Source organism: Taurulus bubalis, assembly GCF_910589615.1.
Source record: "Taurulus bubalis genome assembly, chromosome: 17".
Classification (NCBI taxonomy): Eukaryota; Metazoa; Chordata; class Actinopteri; order Perciformes; family Cottidae; genus Taurulus; species Taurulus bubalis.
Genome location: NC_136605.1, coordinates 956696 through 980000, shown reverse-complemented (window position 1 = coordinate 980000; position 23305 = coordinate 956696). Strand labels below are relative to the sequence as shown.

Below are 23305 nucleotides of genomic sequence, written 5' to 3'. Positions count from 1 at the left end.
GGTTGAAATCTTTTATTTTGTAATTTGTTTTAATAGTACAGTAATGCACATAAACACATTTATGGACAGTACCTTTGGCGTAACTTTTTTAAGAGAATATATATTAGAATGAATGCATTTGAACATACTGTCTAGTTGCTTTACTTACTCATCTGCATGTAGAACTCTGGATCTTTTTGCTCCATTAGTGCGCAGCTGAGTTTTGCTGGCTGTAGTTATTGAACATTGTGGTCAAGTGAAAATAATAATTGCGGTTGCTGATGACGGGCGCTTGGCTCTCTACACATGGCAGCTGTGTGCAGGATGTCAAGTGAAGAGTCTCACGACCAATCAGTGGTCTGCATTGCTTTCTAGTAGCGGTACCAACATCAGTAAAGGAGTATCCAGAACTTAGTCCATGGAAAACCACTGTGAGGCCTGTGAGCTCATGATTGGTCGTGTTGAGGATGCAGAGGCCTCAATAATACAGACGGCCTTATAGGGTCGAATGGTTTGATTTGATTATTGCAACTACAACCCTCCATACAGCTCACGCTGTCCTGTGTTTTCAAACACTTAGTTCGCTCCATGTTGTAGTTTGAATCATGTCAGGCTCGCTGTAGCACCAGGTGTGTGGAAGCCTTGCTGCAGGTGGATCACAGTTCACTGCTGCTTCACACAGACCAGCATGGGAGTCTCTTTCTCACATTTTGTGAACTAGTTCCATACTTAAGGAGCAGATTCACCCTGCTGGTCCACAGAGGACCGGCCTGCTGAAACAACCCTACTCTGTTCTGAGAAGCTTGTTGTTGCTCCATCAAAGAAGAGAACGATGAATGAGGACCACACACTCACACACACGTATTCTTTATGTTTCATTTACTGTCTCCTCAAGTACATACGGTGTGTGTGTGTGTGTGTGTGTGTGTGGTGACGACTCTACGAGCAGCATTCCTCTGAATAGAGAAGCCGTGGGATGAAACCTGGCGGTGCTTACAGCCTGCAGGCTGCTGTGTTCCTCCATCATTACACAACACGGGTCACTCACCAGGGGGAGGAGTCCCAGTAGATGGCGCTACACTGTTACACATCCATCACTTTGTGTTCCATACGGTGCGGGGACCATGTCCTGCTGCAGGGACAAACAGCTGCACTGCACAAGGGGCTCCAGAGAGAGCAGCCAGAGCAACACACTGGCCGCTTCTCAAAATGTTCTTCTCTTTACTCGTGTTCTCTGTACTTGTGTTCTCTGTTCTTGTGTTCTCTGTTCTTGTGTTCTCTGTTCTTGTGTTCTCTGTTCTTGTGTTCTCTGTTCTTGTGTTCTCTGTTCTTGTGTTCTCTGTTCTTGTGTTCTCTGTTCTTGTGTTCTCGTGGACTCGTGAAACCTCATCAGTCGCAGCCCAAGTACTGTTACAATTCAAAAGTCCGCTTCTCGTCAAGCACAGTGAAAATGTCCGGATGTGACTTGATCCGCTCTTTTTCCCCAGGATGCATCCGAGGAGACTTGTGTGGAGTCTGGACTCCCAAGTACAAACTCCAAAAGTACATAAGTCTGAACTTAGCATACTTACTATTGAGAAACGGCCACTGTGTCAGATGGAGATTTGACGTTTGACAATCATTTTGTCAAACGTCTGACTACTACTTCTACTCCTACTACAATTACTGTGTAACTGCAGGAAGTGTGACTGCAGGAAGTGTAACTGCAGGAAGTGTGACTGCAGGAAGTGTGACTGCAGGAAGTGTGATTGCAGGAAGTGTGACTGCAGGAAGTGTAACTGCAGGAAGTGTGACTGCAGGAAGTGTGATTGCAGGAAGTGTGATTGCAGGAAGTGTGATTGCAGGAAGTGTAACTGCAGGAAGTGTAACTGCAGGAAGTGTGATTGCAGGAAGTGTAACTGCAGGAAGTGTAACTGCAGGAAGTGTGATTGCAGGAAGTGTGACTGCAGGAAGTGTAACTGCAGGAAGTGTGATTGCAGGAAGTGTAACTGCAGGAAGTGTAACTGCAGGAAGTGTGACTGCAGGAAGTGTGACTGCAGGAAGTGTGACTGCAGGAAGTGTGATTGCAGGAAGTGTGACTGCAGGAAGTGTAACTGCAGGAAGTGTGATTGCAGGAAGTGTGATTGCAGGAAGTGTGATTGCAGGAAGTGTGACTGCAGGAAGTGTAACTGCAGGAAGTGTGACTGCAGGAAGTGTGACTGCAGGAAGTGTGATTGCAGGAAGTGTGATTGCAGGAAGTGTGACTGCAGGAAGTGTAACTGCAGGAAGTGTGATTGCAGGAAGTGTGACTGCAGGAAGTGTGACTGCAGGAAGTGTGATTGCAGGAAGTGTGATTGCAGGAAGTGTGACTGCAGGAAGTGTGATTGCAGGAAGTGTAACTGCAGGAAGTGTAACTGCAGGAAGTGTGACTGCAGGAAGTGTGACTCCACTGGGTCTTGGCGGTGGGCTGCTGGAGGCCCACCTCAGTGGGGCCAGTGGTGAGGTCAGCCTGTCAGGCCTGGGAGGACTCTGTTGCTGTTGAGCCTGAAGCATGAATGTGAGCGTCAGCAGGAAGGAACAGTTTGGGAGGGAGGCGATGATGATGAGGAGGAGGAGGAAGTTCTGCTGATTGAACACACCATAATGACTTGCACTGTTTTAAACAATAATGTCATTTCGTCACAAATATAGACAAGACATGATCATGAATTATAAAACATGTCTGAAACCACGATCTAAAATGTTTGTGTTGTCTTATCACCTCTTTTTTTAAAATCTCTTTATTTGCGTTTTCCCCTTGATGTCTCCTTTCTAATATGCAGATACGACGTACATGTAAATGAGCACTGTGGCAGGGCTGCACCAATACGGCCCAAAGGATATTCACATTCATGTTTAATACTGAGATCACGATTGGTCATCGAGCTTATTGACATGGTTTTCGGGACAAAACCGTTTTCATATCACTATCACGTGTAAATAAACAGACATAAATACAGAATATCTCAAAAAAACTCTGAAAAAAATAATAATTTCAGGATGTATTTCCTCTTTTTAATGATGCATATCATCGCTTTTTTTGTACTATAAAATATCACTATGTGTTTACAGTCTCTCTGCGAAGTGTGACATTCATTAAGTGAAGTAAAATATTTTAGTAATTAATTTAGTGCAGATTTCGTGAACCGTAGTTTTAGGTCCGCTGAAAGCAAAAATGCCCTAATTTTCTTCCTGGACCTTGAACGCCTCTGGTTCCACAACAGAGGGGCTCTGCTCAAGCAGATGCATCAATACATACCAAGCAAGTATCGTTTATCTATAAATAAGTCATATCTCAGTTTTTAGGTTGAAAAGAATGCAATGTGGTTGATATCTTACTGAGGATTTGTCTGGCAGTGGTTTTGGCGCAATTGGTGGTCACTGGAGACGCTCCAGCACCAGGTGTGAGGAGGCGTGTCCGAGCTGGCCCGTGCTGATTGGTCCAACCGAGATGTTGATGCTCTAAAGCAGCGGTCCACAACCTTTTTTGCCACACAGGCCCGTTTCGTGTAAGGTAATATTTTCACAGACCGGCCTTCACGGTGTGGGCGATAAATATGACGTAATAAAATTATACCACCGGCATTAAGCCGTTATAAAACCATTATAAAGTGCATAAATACACAACTCACCATCACACCGAATTAGTGGAGCCCTGAGCTTGTTTCTCTGCTACGAGCCGGTCCCATCTCGGGGTGACGGGAGATAACTTCTGAGCCTGTCTGGACATCGGGCACAGGGCTGCCATCACACTCCTTCTGTCAGACCTGCACTGTTAAAATCCTCTTATTGTCATCCAAAACATTTTCCCATGAATAAATAATGGTAATGGGTAATACAATAACACGAGTGCTACACATGAAGTGGAATATATTGTATAAGTTGCTGTTAACGTCAGAATGTAAGGAGTCGGGTGGTGGGGGCACGCCGTGTTTTTATGACCCAGTTATGGAGCACATCGGCATTGTGGGCCTTCTGCCGCCGCGTCTGGAAGAGAGAGAGAGAGAGACAGAGAGAGAGAGAGAGAGAGAGAGGGGGAAGAAAATGCAAAGAGAGCAAGTAAGAAGAAAATGAAAGTGTGACGGAGCAAAAGCCTGAAGCAGAGGAATATTTTAACGGCGCTCCGGGATGAAAGAGCTAAATGACGAGAAGAGAAAATGGCTTCTGCAATCTGACAATTTGTCATTAAGCAACTTTCCTCCATTAGTCTCATTCCTTTATCCAGCTCTTTCATCCCTCGCTACACGCTGTGAGTTTGTGTGTGTGTGTGTGTGTGTGTGTGTGTGTGTGTGTGTGTGTGTGTGTGTGTGTGTGTGTGTGTGTGTGTGTGAGAGAGAGTAAGCCTTTGTTTTTCAGATTGCAATGTTCGAGCATTCCAGATTGTGCTAATGTGTTGGCATGTTATGCCAGAGCACCGTGTGTGTGTGTGTGTGTGTGTGTGTGAGCCTTGCCTACACAGGGAATCTGGGTCTTTGAAGCTATATATAGTCGAGCCATGTAAGACATTTTGAATACATCTGAAGGCCTTTGGGGATTCTGTGTGTGCAGATATATTTTCGCAGCGCCTCTCATTCATTATTCCTGATCTACATTGTGAGTCACCCTGCGACGGTTCCTCAGCACATGTGTCTCACGGTTTCCTTCTTTCCATAAAAAGCTCACCAGTCTGTCAGGGTGGAACCCCGGTGTCCACACAGATGCAGTCCATCTTTACCCATGTACACACACTTCCTGCTCGTGTGTGTCGGGGACAATCCATTATGCTTTGGGGCAGAGGAGAACGGTGACCTTTCTGAAGTATTAGTGATGGTGTCACGAGAGGAACGGCCCTCTATTGTCGCTGGTACTGTTCCAAATGATGCTCAGACTGCAACCAATGAAAAGAGGCGCTTCTGCTCCAACCCGTCACTTCCTGCTGATGTTTCACATTAAAAGCATACCTGGGAAGGTCTATGAGCTATCTGGGGCTGAACCTAAACTATTGCGTTTAAACCCAGACTATGAGGGCTGAACCCAGACCGAGGCTAGGGTGTGTGTGTACTTCATCATGTGCGTGACAACAAGTCTGTGCTTCTGTTTACAAAAAGTGAGGCATACATGACGCCACATCGCTTTTACCATAGAGTTATTATTATTATTATGATTAGTATCTATAGAATCTGCAGAATATCTGGTTTTCAGAGATCATCAATCTTCTGATGGAAGCCTCTGACAGAAGCTTCTTTCTTATTGTTTACACTTTACAAATGCATATATACTCCCAATGTACTATGCTTATTGTAACACATATTATGAATATTGTAGTTACCTTCTCATCTTTGTATTTAAATTGTTTTGATCTAATCTTCTTTATTGCTGAGCGGACCAGTTGGAATGGAAATACAAATATAAAACAAAAATACAAATGAAAACTGAACTGTTTTATAATTAAAATATTAAATCCACAAATGTTCTTATACGTAGATATCATCCCTCATACAGTGTATAGAAATGTATACATGCACATAATCATCCATTCATATATCCATTCAGTATTTAGATATTTACACTTTCTATATCTTATATTATTGGTGGTTATTGGTACTTATATATATATATATATATATATATATATATATATATATATATATATATATATATATATATATACACAATCTGCACAAAGACTTGTTTTTCTCTCTACCTGTGTACATAATATTCCGGCTTATTCTTTGTCTTGATCTGTCCAGCTTTGTTGTCTTATCCCGAGATGTTCCTTTCTATTTTTGAGACTCAGTCATATTCCTTGTATGTGCTCACATACTTGGCCCATGAAGCTGGTTCTGATTCCCTCCTCCCTTTTACCAGTCTGTTCTCTCCCTTCTGGGCCAAAGGAAATGAATCTGTGTATTCATCCATGAAGCAAAACACATTGAAATGAAATGGCTTTGCACGTTGACCAAACCATCAATCAAGGTTCTGTTATGTCGGCCTCCTTAACCCTGAGCGTTACACAGCAGGAGTTAAACACTGAGTTACACAGCAGGAGTTAAACACTGAGAGTTACACAGCAGGAGTTAAACACTGAGAGTTACACAGCAGGAGTTAAACACTGAGTTACACAGCAGGAGTTAAACACTGAGCGTTACACAACAGGAGTTAAACACTGAGTTACACAGCAGGAGTTAAACACTGAGCGTTACACAGCAGGAGTTAAACACTGAGTTACACAGCAGGAGTTAAACACTGAGTTACACAGCAGGAGTTAAACACTGAGTGTTACACAGCAGGAGTTAAACACTGAGTTACACAGCAGGAGTTAAACACTGAGCGTTACACAGCAGGAGTTAAACACTGAGTTACACAGCAGGAGTTAAACACTGAGAGTTACACAGCAGGAGTTAAACACTGAGAGTTACACAGCAGGAGTTAAACACTGAGTTACACAGCAGGAGTTAAACACTGAGCGTTACACAGCAGGAGTTAAACACTGAGTTACACAGCAGGAGTTAAACACTGAGTTACACAGCAGGAGTTAAACACTGAGAGTTACACAGCAGGAGTTAAACACTGAGCGTTACACAGCAGGAGTTAAACACTGAGAGTTACACAGCAGGAGTTAAACACTGAGTTACACAGCAGGAGTTAAACACTGAGAGTTACACAGCAGGAGTTAAACACTGAGTTACACAGCAGGAGTTAAACACTGAGTTACACAGCAGGAGCTAAACACTGAGCGTTCGGAGCTAAACACTGAGCGTTAGGAGCTAAACACTGAGCGTTAGGAGCTAAACACTGAGCGTTAGGAGCTAAACACTGAGCGTTAGGAGTTAAACACTAGCTAACATCTGCTTGCTGACCTTCTCCGTTGTCGTCGACATGTAAACATGTAACTAAAGAGGAGCAATGCATAATCCATAGCAGAGACAGCAGTCCAAACTGAAGACGTTGATTACACAAGTGAATAGGCAATACAATGTGTTTTTAAAAAGTGTCGGTAACACTTTATAATAACTAATCAATCAATTAATCAATCATATGTACATGCCAGCAAACTAAGAAACAGACTCACCCCTCGTGCCACTGGCATGAATTGCAGTATTAAAACACGTTCATAAAGCGCATGTTAACATAGTCCCTAAACATTAGTGTATATCTAAATCATTATATGTAAAAATAAATACATGAATAAATGACATTTAAATACTGTTTTAATCATTTACTAACACCTATAAGTCTTTAATAATTGGTTTGTAATATAACTTAATTTACAAATGGGGAATCCATCATTTATAAAGTATGTATACCCAATCATGAAACGCACAATAGTCAAGCATAAAACATTTATAACTGTGTTTATGAATTGCATACTAATGAGTTACTAATGAATGTTCATCTTGGAACAATGCTTTATAAATGATGAATTACGTTTTTACTCAAACTTAACTAATGCTAAATAGTGTGTACTTATTATAAAGTGTTACCAAAGTGTCATCACTGCCACCACCAGAGCAAAGTAGTAGCACGATCAGACGGACGGACACAGAGACGCACAGCGAGTACATCACCTCCTAGCAGAGATCAGATTACACTATATCATTATAAGTCAATTATAATGATATTATATCCACTTGAATGAACTGGGAAAGTCTCTATCGCGGTGAGCACTCTGCTCACTGCGAGCGTGTGTGCTCTTCACAGAGCGGCCATGTGCTCTTCACAGAGCGGCCGTGTGCTCTTCACAGAGCGGCCATGTGCTCTTCACAGAGCGGCCGTGTGCTCTTCACAGAGCGGCCATGTGCTCTTCACAGAGCGGCCGTGTGCTCTTCACAGAGCGGCCGTGTCAAAGTCAAAGTCAGTTTTATTGTCAATTTTGTGCAATGTGCAAACATGCAGAAGATCGATAGTATGTTTCTCTTCTATCCAACATATAGAGAATTGTGCAATGTAATAATAATAATAATAATAATAAAGTGCAAAAAAAACAGTTTAAAAGTTAAAAAAACAACAACATATAACATATAGACAACATAAATTAGGAACTACAAAAAATGTTTAGACTGTGAAGGACTAACTATAAAGGAAATGACGAACTCCTTAGCAGCATCCAGACATGTGAGTCTAGAGAAGAGGACGGAGTGGGACGGTGGGGAGAGAGTTCAGCTTCCTGACAGCCTGGTGGATGAAGCTGTTGGACAGCCTGGTGGTGCGAGCTCGGAGGCTCCGGTATCTCCTACCAGAGGGCAGGAGGCTGAGGAGACCGTGTGAGGGGTGGCAGGGGTCGCTCACAATCAAGGTCACCTTGCGGGTGAGGCGGGTGTCGTATATGTCCTGCAGGGAGGGGAGGGAGGGGAGTGGGGCACCGATGATCCTTCCAGCTGCATTCACTATGCGCTGCAGGGCTTTCCTGTTGTAGTCTGTGCAGCTTCCGCCCCACACAGTGATGCAGTTGGTCAGGATGCTCTCGATGGTGCCACGGTAAAAGGTGCACATGATGGATGGGGGGCTTCCTGCTTTCCTCAGCTTGCGGAGGAAGTAGAGGCGCTGTCGTGTTGGCTGTCCCTGAAAGGTCCTCACTGATGTCCACCCCCAGGAATTTGGTGCTGCCGACCTGCTCAATGTCCGCACCGTTGATGGTCAGTGGTGGGTGTTGAGTGTGGCCTTTCCGGAAGTCAACAACAATCTCCTTGGTCTTGCTGCTGTTTAGCAGGAGGTTGTTGTCTCCGCACCACGTGGTCAGAAGGTTGACCTCCTTCCTGTAGAGGCTCTCGTCATCCTTGGCGAATTTGACCATGTGGTTGGTGCTGTAGCTGGTTCTGCAGTCGTGAGTCAGCAAGGTGAAGAGCAGAGGACTGAGCACACAGCCCTGAGGGGCCCCTGTACTCAGAGTGATGCTGCTCGAGGTGTTGTTGCCGACGCGTACTGCTTGTGGCCTCTCACTGAGGAAGTCCATCAGCCAGTTACACAGCCAGGTGTTGAGACCCAGCTGGTCAAGTTTGCAGATGAGTTGTTGTGGGATGATGGTGTTGAATGCTGAACTGAAGTCAATGAACAGCATTCTCACATACAAGTCTTTTTTGTCAGGTGGGTGAGGGCTGGGTGGAGAGCGGAGCAGATTGCATCCTCCGTGGACCGTTTGGCACGGTATGCAAACTGGAAAGGGTCCAGGGTGGGGGGGAGAATGGATTTGATGTGTGACATGACTAGTCGTTCAAAGCACTTCATGATTATGGGGGTCAGTGCCACTGGACGGTAGTCATTGAAGCAGGACGGAGTGGGTTTCTTTGGCACAGGTATGATGGTGGTGGCCTTGAAGCATGGCGGAACAACAGCTTGTCTCAGCGATGTATTAAAGACATCTGTGAAGACGTCCTTAAGCTCCTCTGCGCAGTCCCGCAACACACGACCAGGGATGTTGTCTGGACCTGTTGCCTTGCAGGTGTTGATGGTGGAGAGAGTCCTCTTCACGCTGGCAGCAGACAGGCACAGAACCTGATCATGGTGAGGAGGCAGAGTCTTGTGTGGACGAGTGTTGTTCTGAGCTTCAAACGATGTGTAGACCCTGAAGCACTGTGCTGATCAGCTGTCTCCGGTGTTCACAGGGATCTTCAACACCTCCCTGGAGACATGTCACGTTCCAGCCTGCTTCAAGGCCTTCACCATCATCCCCGTCCCCAAGAAACCCAGGATCACAGGACTCAATGACTACAGGCCCGTCGCCCTGACCTCTGTGGTCATGAAGTCCTTTGAGCGCCTGGTCCTGTCCCACCTCAAAACCCTGACTGACCCACTCCTGGACCCTCTGCAGTTAGCCTACAGGGTCAACAGGTCTGTAGACGATGCAGTCAACATGGCCCTCCACCACATCATCCAGCATCTGGACTCCCCAGGAACCTACGCCAGGATCCTGTTCGTGGACTTCAGCTCTGCCTTTAACACCATCATCCCGTCTCTGCTGCAGGACAAGCTCTCCCAGCTGCACGTGCCCGACTCCACCTGCAGGTGGCTCACAGACTTCCTGACTGTCAGGAAGCAGCATGTGAAGCTGGGGAAACACGTCTCAGGCTCTCGGCCCATCAGCACCGGTTCCCCCTAAGGCTGCGTTCTTTCCCCGCTGCTCTTCTCCCTGTACACCAACAGCTGCACCTCCAGTCACCAGTCCGTCAGGCTCCTGAAGTTCGCGGATGACACCACCCTCATTGGACTCATCTCTGGTGGGGACGAGTCTGCCTACAGGTGGGAGACTGACCACCTTGTGACCTAGTGCAGCCAGAACAACCTGGAGTTCAACGCTCTGAAGACAGTGGAGATGGTTGTGGACTTCAGAAAGAATGCAGCCCCACCCGCCCCTCTCATCCTGTGTGACTCCCCCGTCAACGCTGTGGAGTCCTCCTGCTTCCTGGGCTCCATCATTTCCCAGGACCTCAAGTGGGAGCTGAACATCAGCTCCCACATCAGAAATTCAACCTGCCAAAGAAAATGATGGTGCAGTTCTACACTGCCATCGTTGAGTCCATCCTCTGCTCCTCCATCACCGTCTGGCACGCTGCAGCCACTGCCAAGGACAAGGCCAGGCTGCAGCGCATCATCCGCTCTGCGGAGAGGGTGATTGGCTGCAATTTGCCATCCTCCAGGTCCTGTCCACTTCCAGGACACTGAAGCGGGCAAGAAAGATCGCAGCTGACCCCTCTCACCCTGGACACAACCTGTTCGTGTCCATTCCCTCTGGCAGGAGGTTGAGGTCCATCAGGACTAAGACCTCACGCCACACTAACAGTTTCTTCCCGTCGGCAGTCGGGCTCATCAACAGAGCCCGGGTTCCCCACTGACTGTCTCTACCATCACAGGACTATTCTCGGACCATTCATTTTTATTCCTTTCTCTCCTCTTACCGGTCACTCCACTGCACAATTCATATTTAAACACTCATGCCACATACACTTAACTTTAAGTTTAACTTAAACACACACGTCACTTTAACATACACTTATATTAATGTTATCTGTTGTCTGAGCACTTTATCTTTATCTGATTTAGACATCATTGCACTGTTGCTGTCGTTGATTGTTGTTTGTCTCGTCTAATGTCTAATGTATGCACCTTCCGCCGAACTAAATTCTTCGTTTGTGCAAACATTCCTGGCAATAAACGGTTTCTGATTCTGATTCTGAACCGCGCAAAGAAGCTGTTTAGGTCGTTGAGCAGACCTGTCGCAGGTCTGCGGGGCGGGTTTATAGTCTGTGATGGTTTGAATACCCTGCCACAGGCTGCGTGTGTCTCTGCTGTCTTGAAAGTGACGGGTTATCTTATTTGTGTGGTCTTGTTTAGCTTTCCTGATGCCGTGGGACAGGTTGGCTCTCACTGTTCTCAGGTCCGTTTTGTCCCCAGCTCTGAAAGTGTTAGGAACCGGACCACGGTAGCTGGACTCACAAGCAGACAAGACAGTTTGATTCGAAGAAAAGCAAGTCTTTACTTAGTATGCACACAGAACGTCAAAAGACAAACTCGCACAGGACAGGGAGTTGACACATACTAAATACACAGGGGAACGAGACACAGGTGGAACCAATGAGGGCGGGGCTTGCAATCACACAGGAGGGCGGCACACAAGGAGGGAGGAGTCTGGAACGAGAGACAAGGTGAGTGACAGACAACACAACATACACAGACAGTGAACACAGAACTACCCAGAAGGTCTGGGTGTAACAGTACCTCCCCCTCAAAGACCGGCACCTGACGGACCCGGTTCATCAGGGAACCTCTGGTGGAAGTCCCTGATGAGGTCTGGCCCCAGAATGTTGCTGGCCTTCTCCCAAGACCTCTTCTCAGGACCATACCCCTCCCAATCCACGAGGTACTGCCGACCACGGCGCCGAACCGCCAAGAGGCGCTTGACAGCGTAGGTCGGGCCGCCATCAATGATTCGGGGTGGTGGTGGAGGTCTGGTTGCAGGGACCAACGGGCTCTCCTTGGTTGGCTTCAGCCGGGCCACATGAAAAGTGGGGTGAACCCTCATGGGTCTAGGAAGTTTGAGTCTCATGGCCACAGGGTTAATCACCTTGGAAATAGGGAAGGGACCCACAAACCGAGGTGCCAGCTTGCGGGACTCCACGTGAAGGGGGAGGTCGCGTGTAGACAGCCACACCTTCTCACCGACCCGATAGTTAGGAGCCGGGGTCCGCCATTGATCCGCTGTCCTCTTGTAGCGCGCAAAGTTCTTGAGTAGAGTCCGACGGGCTCGGTCCCAGGTGCGCCTGCAACGACGGACCATGGCCAGAGCAGAGGGTACCCTAGACTCCTTCTCCAGAGCAGGAAAAAGGGGTGACTGGTAGCCATAGGCGCACTGGAAAGGAGAGAGGCCAGTAGACACCCGGACCTGCTTCAGAACCAGTCTGGAGACTTTCACCCTGGGTCTGTATGCTGGCAATAGCATGACGGTGATGTGGTCAGAGAGTCTTACGTGGGGGAGGGGTGAGGCCTTGTACGCTCCTTTGTGTGATGTGTAGACCAGATCCAAAATGTTGTCTCCTCTTGTTGGGAAATCAACATGCTGATGTAGTTTTTTTTTTTAGTTTTTGGAAGGACAGTCTTGAGGTTTGCATGGTTGAAATCCCCAGCAAAGATGGTGAAGCCGTCTGGGTGAGCCGTCTGTTGTTCGCTGATGGCCTGGTACAGTGCACAAAGTGCCGCGTTTTTGTCACTGTTGTTGGGGGTCGGGGGGATGTAAACAGCGACTAGCAGAATCGCCGTAAATTCCTTCGGCAGATAAAAAGGACGGCACTTTATGATCATAAACTCCACCAGTGGAGAGCAGTGTTTACGTACCACGACAGCGGTCATGTGTAAACCACTCTGGTTTGGCGGTGGTGTGCTCTTCACAGAGCGGCCGTGTGCTCTTCACAGAGCGGCGTGTTGTTGTTGTGAGCGCTCACTGTTCCAAGAGAGGATCTAGAGCACTGCTGGCAGATCTGTAGGAGATCTGCCACCCCTCCAATGTAAAGGGAACCAGTGGGATGCGTCTCAGGACTTCAGCGTCACGGAGGCTGAGAGATATGATGAGATTATCTTTCAAAGCCACGACTATGCTCCTCACAATAATAATGACCATATGCAACCAGGCATCGCCTGTTATGAATCCACGCCGCATTCGGACGTCCGCTCTCGTGAGACAAAAGAATGGAAACTTGGTGATTCTTTGGTTTTCAAACAGTTTCAAACCTGTTACTTTGTGAAAAACAAGTAGTCTTCATAATACATATTTAATGTACATAGGAACTTCATGAACATATTAGTTTAGTAGTCAGTAACTTAAGAAATAATCAAATCAATTATTAAACTGTCCCTCTATTTGATGTGGACTCTGTTTCTCTCAAGTACCTCACTAAATATGACATTAATATGACATTAAGGTACATCATGTTCTGCAATGAATTACATTCTGTGCTTGTTGTCTCTTTTATGTTATGATTCGGCAAATAATGACCAAATGGTGTGCATAATAGAGCGTGTCTGTTAAATGAAGAAGTAAATATGAAGTCTGATGTCTTAACTCTGATCTCCCGTTCACACGTCTTTAGTCACGCGTTGAGCAGCAACTCGTCACGCTGAGGAATTATTGTTTAGCAGCTGGGTCTCAAATCATCAGATCAAATTCATATTACATTTTTCATATCAGGAATTCAGGGTTGTGGAGAAATATATGTCCACCAGTGCTCCTATATATTTAGGAGCACTATATATATATATAGTGATGACACACATCCTATATATATATATATATATATATATATATAGGATGTGTGTCCTATATCCTATATATATATATATATAGGATGTGTGTCAATCAAATCGGTTTATATTTAGGACTTTTTGCAACGCACTATTTTCTTGCCTTTGCCATAATTCTGTCAATTTCTAATTCCACTTCCATTAATCTTCACACTTCATGAAGATGTAAATGAGGAAACATCTTAAAGTCTCGTGAGGGAAACAGATACTGAACATTTGGTTGGTTTTCAGAACACAAGTGTTTTTCGTACAAGGAGATCTGGAACGGCACGTAGACGTCTTACGATATTTAATAAGCCGCTCATTCCTCCCAACCAAATTGTGTGTCAATTACCGCATGTGTGCTTATGTGTGTGTGTGTGTTTATGTGTGTGTGCTTATGTGTGACTGGTACGGCTGAACGAGTGTGTGTCTCCTGTTGGAGGTGCTGTCATTTACTGAGCATTGCACTGTCCATTTTCTCTCTCTCTCTTTCTCTCTCTCTCTCTTTCTCTCTCTCTCTCTCTCTCCCACTCACGCACACACAGTCCAAGGCTGTGTTCATGTAACGACATGCCAGTGCCGCACGGATGAATGGAGTGGGAGATGGAAAGAGAGAGAGAGAGAAAGGGGATTAGAAAAGGAAGAGCGCATGAGAAGTCTGCCATCGACTTCAGTCACAAACTCTTTTCCATGCGCTAACGAGCAGCTAGGCTAACAGGCAGGCAGGCTAACGGCTTACAGGCAGGCTTTAAAAGGCAGCCTACAGAATGTATGGTGAATATTCTGGCATCATTTCATTCACAATAACTATCAGAACAAATAAAAGGGTCACTGTGGTGCAGCCACACCGTGACATTAGCATGTAAACACAGTGCAGCAATGCATAGTGCACTTTATACACTGAACAATACTATTATCATACATACATATTTTTTTACAATACTGTTACTATATTTTGTGCCTTATTTTTATTATTTGTTTAAGTTTATTGTAATTCTGTGTGTTAGGATGATCCAGCAAAATAATCTTTTCATTGTACAGAATAACTGTCTGTTATCTGAGCTTATGACAATAATAATATCTTGAATCTTGAACATTGTGACAAATGATTATAAATCATCTTTATAACATGGAAATAACATCTGGTGGTGTTCCCCTTTAGGAGGTGTGTGTAGGTGTATCTTTGAACACACACACACACACACACACACACACACACACACACACACACACACACACACACCAGCGTCCATGCTCTTGCAGATTTGTAACAACAATAAGCATATAGTATAATATTGCAGACAGAAAGGAGATATTGCGATTCAATAATTTTGTTTCCTCTTTTTGAACGAGGTAAAAAATAAGTGATGCTCTTCCAGCTTCCTCTCAACCCTCTTCAGGCTCTTCTCTGGGTTGGCTCGTGCAGAGCTAGGCCACGCCCCTAGCTCCCCACTGCTCGCTGATTGGTCCGTGTTGTTGACCACTCATAAACGCATTAGATAAGGACTGAAATGATGTGTGTGTGTCCAGCTGGTAGGTCGACATCACGAGGTATAGAGTGAGAGACGTCCTGAAGTCATTATCAAAAAGCATAACACCTCGAGCACTGAGACATGTTGCTGTGTCAAGGAACATTTAGGACTTATGAATAAGTAAATAAAGTACAAATGCTTGATTTGGGATCCGTGTTTTGACTCTAATGTATCTGCTATGGTCAGGAACACAAACATCAAAGAATGAACACATTTCCTGCACAATTTATTGATATTTTCTTTATAATTCACAAAGGGACAGGCGTTTAAAAAAAGAAGAAGACAAGATTGTTATAAAAAACTAAAATGCAGGAGAAAAGGAGCATATTTCCTCCTCAGCCCTACTCCCACCTGGGCCCCGCCCAGTCTGAGGCGCTCAGCTGAAAGCCCATTGGTTCCTCCTGAACATGTAAATCCTTATATGGCGTCTGATGGAGGGGTTCTCTGTTTACATCAATGATATGATTATCAAGCACCGAGGTTTAGTGGAGGCAGAAGGTTATTATTAAGGTTATTATCTGCACAGGGATTGTTTTGTCGCTGCTGTTTACATTCATAATTATGCATTAAAACAAAATGCGCGAAAGGAATGCTGCACCTCTTTCGTTCTGTTCTCTCATAGCTAAGTTGTGAAGCGTAGATGGAGGTCGTTGAGCAACCGAGTTGCAGAGTTCAACCCTCGTGTGTCTCATCTCTACTTGTTGCTCATCTTCATTTCTCTTCATTCCTCCTGAACGTTTGTCTTTTCTTCTCCGAGGAGCCAGGTGTCACGCAGACGTGAAGTACAGTTGTGATGTTGGGCAATGTAGATCAGATTGCCAAGACTTAAACAGCAATCACATATTGCTCCAGCAGGAGGAGGACTCCGTTAAAGGTCTACTTCACGAGCATCAGCCACATCACACTGAGATTGGCTGGTGCTGAGCGGACAGCTCCTGTTCATTACTGCTGACAGTGTGTTTCCCTCAATACCATACAGATGTACCTGCTGTTTAATAAAGCTCTCTCTCTCTCCCTCTGATCAAAGAGCTGTTCACTTGTTTTTCCAAGATGTTTCTGTCTGCAGTGACTCGTCAGTAGCAGCGCTACATTTACATTCCTTGCTGCCGCGTTTTGGGACTTTAAGTAGAAACGCTTTAAATGAACAACAAACCTTAACGCTGATGGTTCTACGACTAATGGGAGCGAGAAGTGAGGCTGCTGCTGGGTAGAGCAGCTACAGAAGAGCTGCTGCTGGGTAGAGCAGCTACAGATGAGTTGCTACTGGGTATAGCAGCTACAGAAGAGCTGCTGCTGGGTAGAGCAGCTGCAGATGTGAGGCTGGTGGGTAGAGCAGCTACAGATGTGAGGCTGGTGGGTAGAGCAGCTACAGATGTGAGGCTGGTGCGTAGAGCAGCTACAGATGTGCTGCTGCTGGGTCGAGCAGCTACAGATGTGCTGCTGCTGGGTAGAGCAGCTACAGATGTGCTGCTGCTGGGTAGAGCAGCTACAGATGTGAGGCTGGTGGGTAGAGCAGCTACAGATGTGAGGCTGGTGCGTAGAGCAGCTACAGATGTGCTGCTGCTGGGTAGAGCAGCTACAGATGTGCTGCTGCTGGGTAGAGCAGCTACAGATGTGCTGCTGCTGGGTAGAGCAGCTACAGATGTGCTGCTGCTGGGTAGAGCAGCTACAGATGTGAGGCTGCTGGGTAGAGCAGACACAGATGTGAGGCTGCTGGGTAGAGCAGACACAGATGTGAGGCTGCTGGGTAGAGCAGCTACAGAGAGATGCACTGCAGGGGGCTGGAGTGTGACGGTGTATGGGTGCTGTGAGAAACAGGTGGAGGGTCCTGGTGATAATGCCTCTACTTTGCTTTCACACTCTTTTATCTGTTCATTAATTGGTGGAAATCAAAGACAGCATGAAGGATTGGGTGGTGTTGGTGGTGTGAGACTGTTAGTGAATAAGGCAGTGAGAGAGCAGCAGATCACCACATTATATGAGTGTGTGTCTGAATACACTGAAGTGTGTGTTCAAGGTAATGAGGAAACATGTCAGTGTCAATAAAGAAACCGTTGTGTAATGTCTTTTGTAGTTCTGATGATGTCACTGTGATGTCATATGTATTATCCTATATTATAGATTATATATTTTTCTGATATATGCACATATATCTTTTTTGTGTGTCTCATGTGTAAGCTGCTTGCTCCTGTGACAGCATCTATGTATCTGTCTGCTGGCCCGCTGGGGGCTGAGACGGGCTGACTGGACTCTGAGAAACGACAGGGTGCCAACATGAGCTCACAGTGAAGGTTCTGCAGCGCTGCAGAGCAACACTGATGAGAGCCTGTGGACTCAACGTCAGGACACGTTGCTCTCTGCTGTGACCGCTCTCTGTTCATCGTCTCTTGTGGTCCTCCAGCATGTCAGAGCCACATGGATCCCTGGAGGACTCTGGTAATGGTTCTAGTCAGCAGTGGAGCTCTGAGGAACAACACATGAGGTTCTGGACACGTAGGATTTATTAAAGTGAAATACAAAAAAACCTGTGTACATATATATATTCTTAATATCACGAAAGGTATACTTCAGTACGACCTGCCATTGGAAGAGGAAATGCATGAAGAAGAGAGACTGGAGGAGTGGATTGAGGAAGGCATGAATAAAGAAAGAGAGAGAGAGAGAGAGAGAGAGAGAGAGAGAGAGAGAGGAGTGCTAGACTCCACAACCTCATTATGTCTGCTGGCATTTTAACTCCTTTTGATGATTTAGTAAGAAGAGAAGGAGGGGAGGAGGAGGAGGAGGAGGAGGAGGGGAGGAGGAGATGTGTTCTCTCCTCTGTCCATGACACCATTTCAATACTCCGCTCATCCCCCTCTCTCCTCTCCTCTTCTCCTCTCCTCTTCTCCTCTCCTCTCTTCTCCTCCTTCTCCTCTCCTCTCCTCTCCTCCCTCTCATCCTTCTCCTCCCTCCCTCCCTCCTTCTCCTCCCTCTCCTCTCTTCTCCTCCCTCTCCTCTCCTCTCCTCCCTCTCCTCCCTCTCCTCTCCTCTCCTCCCTCTCCTCCCTCTCATCCTTCTCCTCCCTCCCTCCCTCCCTCTTCTCCCTCTCCTCTCCTCTCCTCCCTCTCCTCCCTCTCATCCTTCTCCTCCCTCCCTCCCTCCCTCCCTCTTCTCCCTCTCCACCACGGAGGAGAGGGAGAAGAAAGAGAAGAGAGTGTCTTTAATTTAGAGGGATCCCGAATGCGTGAAATCCTTTACGCTATCTGGGTCACAGTGTGCCTTACAGGCTGAAGAAATACGCACACACACACACACACACACACACACACACACACACACACACACACACACACACACACACACACACATACACACATACACACACACACACACACACACACACACACACACACACTCCCTGCCGGTTTCCTCGTTCATTTCTTTTGTGAGCATCTCTCTGTCAACGTGGTGCTGCAGGAGGTTATTGTGTAGTAGTAGTACTGGTATATATTGTGTAGTACTGGTATATATTGTGTAGTACTGGTATATATTGTGTAGTAGTAGTACTGGTATATATTGTGTAGTACTGGTATATATTGTGTAGTAGTAGTACTGGTATATATTGTGTAGTACTGGTATATATTGTGTAGTACTGGTATATATTGTGTAGTAGTAGTACTGGTATATATTGTGTAGTAGTAGTACTGGTATATATTGTGTAGTAGTAGTACTGGTATATATTGTGTAGTACTGGTATATATTGTGTAGTAGTAGTACTGGTATATATTGTGTAGTACTGGTATATATTGTGTAGTAGTAGTACTGGTATATATTGTGTAGTAGTAGTACTGGTATATATTGTGTAGTAGTAGTACTGGTATATATTGTGTAGTACTGGTATATATTGTGTAGTAGTAGTACTGGTATATATTGTGTAGTAGTAGTACTGGTATATATTGTGTAGTACTGGTATATATTGTATAGTAGTAGTACTGGTATATATTGTGTAGTAGTAGTACTGGTATATATTGTGTAGTAGTAGTACTGGTATATATTGTGTAGTACTGGTATATATTGTGTAGTAGTAGTACTGGTATATATTGTATAGTAGTAGTACTGGTATATATTGTGTAGTAGTAGTACTGGTATATATTGTGTAGTAGTAGTACTGGTATATATTGTATAGTAGTAGTACTGGTATATATTGTGTAGTAGTAGTACTGGTATATATTGTATAGTAGTAGTACTGGTATATATTGTGTAGTAGTAGTACTGGTATATATTGTGTAGTAGTAGTACTGGTATATATTGTGTAGTAGTAGTACTGGTATATATTGTGTAGTTGTAGTACTGGTATATATTGTGTAGTAGTAGTACTGGTATATATTGTGTAGTACTGCTATATATTGTGTAGTAGTAGTACTGGTATATATTGTGTAGTACTGGTATATATTGTGTAGTAGTAGTACTGGTATATATTGTGTAGTAGTAGTACTGGTATATATTGTGTAGTTGTAGTACTGGTATATATTGTGTAGTACTGGTATATATTGTGTAGTAGTAGTACTGGTATATATTGTGTAGTAGTAGTACTGGTATATATTGTGTAGTTGTAGTACTGGTATATATTGTGTAGTAGTAGTACTGGTATATATTGTGTAGTACTGCTATATATTGTGTAGTAGTAGTACTGGTATATATTGTGTAGTACTGGTATATATTGTGTAGTAGTAGTACTGGTATATATTGTGTAGTAGTAGTACTGGTATATATTGTGTAGTAGTAGTACTGGTATATATTGTGTAGTAGTAGTACTGGTATATATTGTGTAGTACTGGTATATATTGTGTAGTACTGGTATATATTGTGTAGTAGTAGTACTGGTATATATTGTGTAGTAGTAGTACTGGTATATATTGTGTAGTACTGGTATATATTGTGTAGTAGTAGTACTGGTATATATTGTGTAGTACTGCTATATATTGTGTAGTACTGGTATATATTGTGTAGTAGTAGTACTGGTATATATTGTGTAGTACTGGTATATATTGTGTAGTACTGGTATATATTGTGTAGTACTGGTATATATTGTGTAGTACTGGTATATATTGTGTAGTAGTAGTACTGGTATATATTGTGTAGTAGTAGTACTGGTATATATTGTGTAGTACTGCTATATATTGTGTAGTAGTAGTACTGGTATATATTGTGTAGTAGTAGGACTGGTATATATTGTATAGTAGTAGTACTGGTATATATTGTATCGTAGTAGGACTGGTATATATTGTGTAGTAGTAGGACTGGTATATATTGGTAGTAGTAGTACTGCTATATATTGTGTAGTAGTAGGACTGGTATATATTGTGTAGTAGTAGGACTGGTGTATATTGTGTAGTACTGGTATATATTGTGTAGTAGTAGTACTGGTATATATTGTGTAGTACTGGTATATATTGTGTAGTAGTAGTACTGGTATATATTGTGTACTAGTAGTACTGGTATATATTGTGTAATAGTAGGACTGGTATATATTGTGTAGTACTGGTATATATTGTGTAGTAGTAGTACTGGTATATATTGTGTACTAGTAGTACTGGTATATATTGTGTAATAGTAGGACTGGTATATATTGTGTAGTACTGGTATATATTGTGTAGTAGTAGTACTGCTATATATTGTGTAGTAGTAGGACTGGTATATATTGTGTAGTAGTAGGACTGGTGTATATTGTGTAGTACTGGTATATATTGTGTAGTAGTAGTACTGGTATATATTGTGTAGTACTGGTATATATTGTGTAGTAGTAGTACTGGTATATATTGTGTACTAGTAGTACTGGTATATATTGTGTAATAGTAGGACTGGTATATATTGTGTAGTACTGGTATATATTGTGTAGTAGTAGTACTGGTATATATTGTGTACTAGTAGTACTGGTATATATTGTGTAATAGTAGGACTGGTATATATTGTGTAGTACTGGTATATATTGTGTAGTAGTAGTACTGGTATATATTGTGTACTAGTAGTACTGGTATATATTGTGTAATAGTAGTACTGGTATATATTGTGTAGTTCTGGTATATGTTGTGTAGTAGTAGTACTGGTATATATTCTTCTGTGTACTCGTTCCACACAGAATACTCTACAAACCAAGATGTCTAAACGTCCAGAAAACCTCTGGAAAATAAAATGGTGTGTACATCCACTTAGTGAGATGTGACCCGATACTCCATGTAGCTGTTGTAGCACATGTAGCTGTTGTAGCACATGTAGCTGTTGGAGCACATGTAGCTGTTGGAGCACAAGTAGCTGTTGGAGCACAAGTAGCTGTTGCAGCACATGTAGCTGTTGGAGCACATGTAGCTGTTGTAGCTGTTGGAGCACAAGTAGCTGTTGCAGCACATGTAGCTGTTGTAGCACATGTAGCTGTTGGAGCACATGTAGCTGTTGGAGCACATGTAGCTGTTGGAGCACATGTAGCTGTTGGAGCACATGTAGCTTTTGTAGCACATGTAGCTTTTGTAGCACATGTAGCTGTTGTAGCACATGTAGCTGTTGGAGCACATGTAGCTGTTGGAGCACATGTAGCTGTTGGAGCACATGTAGCTATTATAGCACATGTAGCTGTTTGAGCACAAGTAGCTGTTGGAGCACAAGTAGCTGTTGCAGCACATGTAGCTGTTGTAGCACATGTAGCTGTTGGAGCACATGTAGCTGTTGTAGCACATGTAGCTTTTGTAGCACATGTAGCTGTTGTAGCACATGTAGCTGTTGGAGCACAAGTAGCTGTTGTAGCACATGTAGCTGTTGGAGCACATGTAGCTTTTGTAGCACATGTAGCTGTTGTAGCACATGTAGCTGTTGGAGCACAAGTAGCTGTTGGAGCACATGTAGCTTTTGTAGCACATATAGCTTTTGTAATTTTTTTTAAATTTTTTTTTTAAATATAATTAAAAGTTATATCTATTTCATAATGTAATTGTTGTTTTTATGGGGTGTGTGCGCCGAACAGCTTCCCATCATGCGCATATTTATGTATACAATATCAGACAGCAGGCCTATGTCTTCATCAGATTAAAGGAGCAATATACGAGGAGCATTAACATCTCATCTATCATCCGTGTAAAGCTCTAGGAACGTCTAGCTGAGCAGTGTCTCTCCTCTGTGTGTGGAGGTTTCCTCCGAGCCCCACTGGTTCAGACCGAGTGTGTCGTCATGGAAGCGTAGCCCCATCCTCAAGTAAACCCTGATAGCCGTATCTTGTACTGTTAGCGCCGTTAGCACCGTTAGCACCATTAGCACCGTTAACGCCGTATGCACCGTTAGCTGGGAGGCGCCACCACATTCTTATAAGACTCCACAGACATCTGTTGAGGGCACGTTTAAATATACACTTAAATACTTTGACATTGTTGTGTAAATATGTTGTGCAGTTCACAAACACCACCTTCTGGGGAAGTCTGTTCAGTGTTTGTGCTGCGTATTAATGAAGTGATCCCTATTGTTATGATCAAACCTCATGACCTCACTATAATGTGTTCGCAGAGAGTGGTCACATGTGAAACAAAGTGTAAATTACATATATTTGTGTTGTGTAATCTGACATAAATCCATGAGGATAGATAAGGACACGTTTGATGCTTGTCATTGGTGCCTTTGCTCACCGATCTGCCCCTGAATGCAACACATTGGCATTGGTATGCAGGAGCAGCATATTGTATTGAAATGCATCTTTTATGTAAGTTGCCTCAGAGTGCTATGTCGTAGCTCAGTGTGACCTTTGACCTCCTTGTGAGAGAAATAAAATCAATGCAGCATCGCATCATTCCTTCATATTATTTAAAAGCATTCAGAGCTCTGAAGCATCGCTTCACTTGGATTCCTGTTCCGAGATCGATCAGCGCACAGATACTGTTTCACTCATCTGTGTGTGTGTGTGTGTGTGTGTGTGTGTGTGTGTGTGTGTGTGTGTGTGTGTGTGTGTGTGTGTGTGTGTGTGTGTGTCGGGTGACACTCGATACTCGACATTCAGTGATGGAAGAGCA

General features: G+C 44.2%; 1 protein-coding gene across 1 annotated transcript in view; it reads left to right on the top strand.

Annotated features, from left to right (window-relative positions):
• Positions 1-23305, top strand: part of rbfox1 (RNA binding fox-1 homolog 1) — a gene marked incomplete at both ends in the record, with an annotated part of 139104 nt that overhangs the window by 836 nt on the left and 114963 nt on the right. The window lies entirely within an intron of this gene.